Genomic DNA, 7877 nt, shown 5'->3' on the forward strand with positions numbered 1-7877 from the left:
CAAAGCCTCGTGTGAACAAATTTTATTCTACATTTTCGACTTATTTTATTACGTAGAATCGCCCCCTTTTCAGTTGTACCACCAATTACACCGATCAATTGGTATATCGAAAACATATAGCAGCCAAGTTCATTTGTTTCAGTCAACCAATCGAAATGGCGATATCCGTGTAAACCGAGCTCAAGCTTAAGCATATAGAGCTAGTATACTCATCGGCACCATGTTTGATAAGTCCGGTAATGGTACCGTAGAAGTTCTAGCAGCAAGTAGGATGTCTTGAAGGTGCACGAAGTGTATCCTAAATGTTCCACGAATTTCGAGAACTGTCTACAAACGTTTCTACGTTAATTCAAGATTGCTCTTAACGAACTTTGTTACTGTACATCAGTTTTGAAAATGAATGACGACATGAGAAATCAAATGAAATATTTTCTAACTGCTGATATAAAAGTGATATAACAATATCGCTGATATAACAATATCGAACGATTTTCTTTTTAATGTGAGTTCAGCAGCTGCATAGTTGTTTCTATTCGGCACTCGGAAATGACATACCAACTTACATTGAAACGGACTCAATGTTTTTACATTACATCCCTACACAGATAAACCTTGTAACTCCATATTTAAACATTCGCAAAATAAAAACATTCTTACTTGTAATATAACTGTATTAATTTCTGTGTCTAGTCCGTGAGATGGAACGTTTCTATGTAATAAAATACGTGTATGCATGCGTATACACATGTACCAGTGTTTCTCATGTTCTACGCATTAAACGATTGTTCACGTACAAACGATTTGATTGAAATATTCTCCACCACTGCCGTAAACAAAAACTGTTACCTGTACGAATTTTAACGTATAAGCGCTGATAAATCTAATACCGTAACGGATGAATTTTCTACGAGGAAGGGAATTCGGTAAGCTTTTATACCCGTAATCTGTAAAAGTTCAATTTTTCAAGGAAACTTTAACTTTTGTACATATCTACCATTATTATCGATTTTTACTCGAAAGTTTTTATATTCTATAATACTTTTAACAAATTGTTTGTACTATAAGTTCGCAGGTTGCCCACAATACCGTGATCGATAATCAAATAACAATTATGAGAATGGAATCGATCACTCCTAGTATAAATATTCCACCGAGCCAACGACTAGACGCAGAAATTATCTGTGACAAATGAAATCACATTCCACTACTGTGCTCAAGAACAATAACTAAAGTACTGTTACAAGATAAGCACTAATCTTTAAGAGTGTTGCGTATGAAACTACCCATATTGTTTAATATTGATATTTGTCATAGACTATGAGATTATGGAGTGCGTAATGTATAGTCTGTTACAGTTAGCTGTAAAATACTGTTGTCCTCGTCGAGTACAATGCAGATCGCATAAATTGCAGAACTTTTTTTTGCTAAATTATAACAATGCAATTGTTTTCCTTCCTTCTCCTTGCCGGTAACTTTTAAAATATTACTTTTACAAATCGAAGAATATTCGATTAATTTCTGATATTTTAGCTACGAGGAAATCCAATAAAAACACAGTGCACCACGTAATACAAACAGTAATTTCATCAACATTTTACTTATAATCGATCAATCTTATGACACACGGCAAAATTATTGAGGTAATATGTGCTCAACGTTCTGGCATTTTCCTACTAACAAGCAAACTTTTTAGTCATCCAAAATTCATACTACAATAGATTGCTAAGATTACCTTGATGACGGTAACATAGTATGGTAAAATGCGCTACGTCACTTAAACTACGCCAAACTTAAATACCAGAGCTATGTATGTTGCACGATTAATCTGCAAAAGGAGAGTTAATTCCAACGAGCCTACAATAAAGGATAAACGATTATTCTGCAATCCTGAAAATAGTGTGTGTGGCATCTGCTCGGTACGTCCGACGAAAAAACCTAGTGTGTAGTGGTGACTTAGAAGTGACCTTTTCCTGTTTCTTGTAACATATCATAAGATGTAAGCGAATGAAATGCTGAGATCTTTTCGCATTGGAAAGGAGGAGAAGAAGAAACAAGTGACCGATAAAACAATCGACACAGTCCCAATCTTTGGATCGCCTAGCATCGGGCCATTGGTTTCGACTGTGCAGCAAAATTGGCAAGCGAATTTCGTACGGCGGCGTCTAATAACAATCGATATTAGCTTGAGCAGTTGCTAGAGTTATCGTTATCACTCCGTTGGTGATTCGATGGAGGATCACGGACGGTAACCAAGCCAAACTTTACTTTGGTACTTGCACCAGCCCATCCAGCCACCGATTCAACCCAGCTAACCGAGCAAACTTCCTCACACTCATTCGATATCATTGTGAAAGACCATACGCGCGTTTCTAGGTGCCGACATTTCGACAATTTATAAGTGTGAGTCACAATTATACTACCTCTGTCGGAAAGTATTCCACCGAATAAATCGAGCATCTCTTCTAAACATTATTCACATACAAAATCTCAATGCTAATGAAATGGCCATCTTTAGTAAAAATAAAACGTTAATTTAGAAATATGTTTTCCTTTTTCTCGGTGGTACGAAAAAATAATCGAAGCAATAAGGGTTAAAAGTGGTCTATATTTATCACATTGCTTACATCATTCTCTGTAACGTTCACATTCAAGTGAAACTGATTGTTTTCTTTGTATATGGCCGACTGTTCTTCTCTATTTCTTTAAACTACGAAAGGATCATTTTTCATTTCGAACAGGGTAAGGGACCCAATTACTGTGACGGTAAGAATTACTGTGCGCCTATATCAGTTATACTTATTTTTAAAGCATAATGAATATAAAAAAGATATATTACATTTTTTCCATTAAAATCAGTTGATATATACATATTTTTTAATATTCATTATGCTTTAAAAATACGTCTGATTAATGTAGGTACAGTAATTGAGTCTCTTACCGTATTCATTCAAATAATTGCTTCAGTTATCGCCTAATTAATGTAGGATTGAGACGGGTAATGGGCTAACAAATTGTTTAATAAAACAAAATTTTATTATATAATGTCCAGAAAATATGATCAACGTTACAATCAACCTCTCACGCTCGTGGTTCGGCGACAAAAGACCGCGAGGCCCGGCACCTCTGAGCATTTTATTTGTTTTTCCGAGTTCTCGAATTTTCCATGATCGTAACGGTCGCCATGCTTCTCGAAGCCTCCCATCGCAACGTTCCGAAACGTCGCATCGAGACACCTTCGAGAGGGAACGCTCGCGCTCCCACATTAATTTTGATTGGAACTACTCTACCAGGAGTAGTAATTTCCCTTTTAATCTCGTAACAGTGGAGACAACGAATCAGCGGACATATCGATGATTTCGTTAAGTTTAAAGATTTGTGACAGGCACACTTGTGAAACAATCTTAATCCTCATATAGTACATTCAGAGTCATTCTGAAACAGTTGTGGCCGTGTTTATTTATGTACTGATTCTTTATCCATTTATGCGATGATTAAAAGTAAAAAAAGTACATGAACAAATTGTCAATATTTGGATTATTTTGTTTAAAAAAATAGTACAGCAATACATACACCTGGACTCATTTTAAAGCTCCAAGCCTCTACTTTCGCAGACCACCATTCATTTCTTTTTAGGATACTTGTGCATAATATGAGAGGTGAAAAACTGAGGACGAGTTTTTGGTCGAAAATGCTATACATTGAAAAGTCTGAAAAAGCATAAAAAATTTTGTTTTCTGAATGAATCGATTACAGATTTCAAGATTCAATCTTCCCTTTTACAACGACTGCTTCAAACTTAATTTACGATTTTCTTCTGACTCTTTTATAAAACAAAAATGAGTAACGAGTTTCATCGTGTGAGGATATTGTTCCTTATATTATTGCAAAGATGGCAATAGACCTTCCATTCGAATTTCTGTAAATCGGCTAGAAAAAAATCGTAAATCAAGGTTTAAGCATTCGTTGTAAAGAGGGAACTTCAATCTTTAAATCCACAGCGGTTTCAGTCGCGGGAACAATTTGTCAATGTTTTTTCAGACGTTTCAATTTGCAACATATTGGAGACCACAGATATTTTCAGTTTACCAGCGATTGTGACATACAAAGATATCTTAAATAAAAATGAACGGCGGATGGCAAAAGTAGAGGCTTCTATCTTTAAAATGAGTAGTCCAGCTAGATTGTTGCAATATTTTTTTAACGAAATTTGTTTAACGAACTTTATTTGTTTTCTATAGCAATCGGAACCATTCGTCTTTCGGATAAGGTGAAACTAAATCTAAGCTGAAGCAATTAAGATTACTCTTTTTAAGGACAACTTCGTCGAATTTGTTCGGTGAACCAAAATTCTTTCCTCAAAATAATTCAGAGTATCCAATAAAATTCTTGAAACTGCAGACGGTCCGGAAGTAAAGCGAGCATAGCTATCGAAGTAAACAGTAAAGGAAAGTTTATAGTACCAACGTACTCGTTTATACGTCGCATAAAATTTGATATCAGAACGTAAGGAATATGTTTTAGAAGCTTCGTTAAGTTATTTCAGTTTTAACGATAGGATTGATGGCGTACGCTTCTCTGCTGCTTCAAGACGTTATACGGTCTGACAACGGAACTTGTTTAAAAAAGTTGTAAAATTCTACTATTCAAACAAGTAATCTCCCTTTTTCAAATTGTTATAAATATGAAGTAAAAATTATTTTATGAAATTACATGTTCTGTTTAGAGAACGCTTTACCTGTTGATAAAATTTTTCATCTTAACATACTAGAATAAGGGAAGATGAAACACTGAAGATTAAATAATTACTAGACTGCGAAACTTTATTCAAAACGAACATGTTCTTCATCGATTATGAGAAGCAGGAATCGTATAAAATGTATTTCATCCCTTAATAATTTTGATACATTGAAAAAAACGTATCGATCCTCTTAGATTGTTCTAATCTTTTACTGTTTTATTTAACGCTCGGCCAATTTTTCGTAAATGCATAAAAATCCGCAGTCTAATAATTAAATTAAATTTATGAGCATATGCATCATTAAAAAGAATTAATGACGAATATCTTGAATTTCATACCTGCAGAGATGTAAGAAGTTTAGTTTTACAACAATTGTATTTCTAATTTGAATTTGCAAAATTGTCAACAAGTACCCATTGAGTCAAACGATATTTGGAATTGCCTTCTTAGATTGGCAAAAATTACGTTTAAAACTCTCTGCAAAAAAATGTTAATTTCGCTAAAAATATGTACACCCTTTGATCGTCTTGTAGTATAATTTCTGGTGTTGCAACACAATATGTAAATCCCGGAATTAGGCCACAATAAGAATTAAAATAAAATTATGAGGCATATATGTGTATTATTAAAACTAACTTCTTAAAATATTAGTTTGTTAACCCTTTCGGCAAGAATGCCGGATATATCCGGCATCCATCTGATGACCTGTGTGTACGAGCGTCGGATATATCCGGCATCCATGTGACAGCCTGTATACACGAGCGCCATCTATAATGGCGGATTTTATATAAATGCCTTTTAATATTAAAACTATAAACGCCACTTGTTAGAGGAAACATTGTTTAATTAAACACAGTTCTCATTTAACGTTTAGGAAAATCTTCATACAAAAGACAACTGACCACGCGCTATGTGTGCATTTTCGGAGCGGCGCACAGTGTGGACAAGCGGGATATATACATATGTATCTCACTACACGTGCATATCACGATGTACGATAAATTCCTTTGGCAAATTGCATATTAGGAGGAAATTGATATTATTAATCATTGAGCAATCATTTAACAATCAATTTTATACATACATATTGTTAATTTTTTTTAATTCATTAATTTTATTGTTAAATTTCATTTTTTGTGAATAATTACCATTACATGTACATTAAACTTGTATAAATTTTCAACGGTGGTTCTATTTATTAATTGCATATAAAACTTCAAATTAACATATAACAAAAACGGCAAAATACATCCTGAGATTCTTATTCGGATATATTACTTGTTATAGTTTTGTTTGCTTAGGATCTATTGTGGAAAATTTTTTAATTTTCTTTTTAAATATATTAGTTGTATTGTTAAATTTAATTTTCTGTTTCCAAACAAATTTGGATTTTTGTCGAAAATTTTGCCATTTATCCGCCACATTCACAGTGCGGAATTTACTTTTATAGAAAAATTCAATATTCGTGTATATCACGAATTATTATTAATAATCAAATAATAATCATTTTTATGCATTCTGAATTTGTTTTTAATATATGTTTTATTTTATGATCACATTTAAAGTACTGAGAATGAGTCGGATAGCGAGTAGCGATTTGTTAAGTTTGTTAATTTTGTTTACTACTATTATAATTTGTTTAAGTTTCTTATTATTAACTTTACGTATGGTTAATTTATTTATTTATTTATTTTAATTTTTTAGTTTTTATAAATACATTTTTTTCAATAAAAATTGTTAATTTCTTGTTAAACCTATTAATTATATTGGTAAATTTCATTTTCTGTGAAGAATTACCTTTATATATACATTAATGACCAAATTTAGAGAACTGCCCAAAAATAGGCCATTTGTCCCGCAGTGTGCTTCGATTCGTACAGCCGGAGTGTCACGGCGACAGAGCGCTCGTACCGAAAGGGTTAATTGTTCGAATAGCATTGCTTAAGTATATTTTGTTACAACTTCGACATAGAAAACTGTAAGCCTTTTTAAAAAGATATCAGTCTGTTTCTTACTTCAATCGCCAAACAAGTATGCATCTGATACTATTGTGGTTATGTTACCACAAAACAGAGTCAGTTTATTTAACAGGATAGTCTGTTTATTTAATCGCGTGTTCAATGTACAATGAGACCGACAGACAAAGTACGTAGACACGAAGCGCGAGAAGTGCAAGAGGTACAAGAAGTAGATTTTCTGGATTTCCTCCCTTTATATCCTGATCTTCGGAAAGGCGTTACCTTTCCGAAGATAGGAAGGCGGAGCTATGCTTCGCGGGGGTAGGAAATCCCGCATCTGTTGTTTATGGTCACTGGCAAAGGTGGTCGCCAAATGTTTGGAAAAAAGGTCTTGTCGGGACCGCGCGTGCCGCGCGGTCGGACAGGCCCAGCGGTACTCGGCTGGCAACGTTTATGATGGGGTAGTTAAATTTTCTACACCCGTAAAGTCATTCGGAAATAAAATAATTTCTGCCATCCTGCAAAAGTCAAGGTAGGTTTTATTACCTTAGACCCTAACATCTGCAGGCGGTCAACTCTAACATCTTGCGATGCGAATCTCGTACCGCTACACTATACTTCGATTATAACGGTGTCCCAAAAATGTTGTACTTCCTTGAAAGAGGTGATTCCCGAGGTCATTTGATGTAACTTTTTCTTGTGTGGAAATGTTTTCCGTGGCTTTGTTAAAGAATTATTAACGAAAAACACGTACCAATAAGAACGCGGTTACAGCGCCTCACGTTGAGTGTGGCGTTAGCATTGGCCGAGTTGTAATCTGTCCACTGTAGCCACGCTCTGATTGGTTCGTGTTTTTCGGTAATAACTCCTTAACAAAACCGCGGAGACGATTTTCTCAAAGGAAAAAGTCACTTCAAATGAGCTTGGAAATCACCCCTTACGGGGAAGTACAATATTATTGGGACACCCTGTATAACTAATAACAGTGTTCCTTTATAACACACGATCTATGTCCTTTTATCTTAGTCGGTTCCTCTCTAAATCAATATCGTTGATTAAACAAATATCTTTTTCCGTGATTTGGTTCTGTTAAAATTAGCGTAAATCTATATTCACTAAACTCTGCCTGACACACGTTCACAAACCTGAACTAACAATCCACAGCAGACCTACATAATTTT

The sequence above is a fragment of the Halictus rubicundus genome, unplaced genomic scaffold, assembly GCF_050948215.1.
Source record: "Halictus rubicundus isolate RS-2024b unplaced genomic scaffold, iyHalRubi1_principal scaffold0168, whole genome shotgun sequence".
Classification (NCBI taxonomy): Eukaryota; Metazoa; Arthropoda; class Insecta; order Hymenoptera; family Halictidae; genus Halictus; species Halictus rubicundus.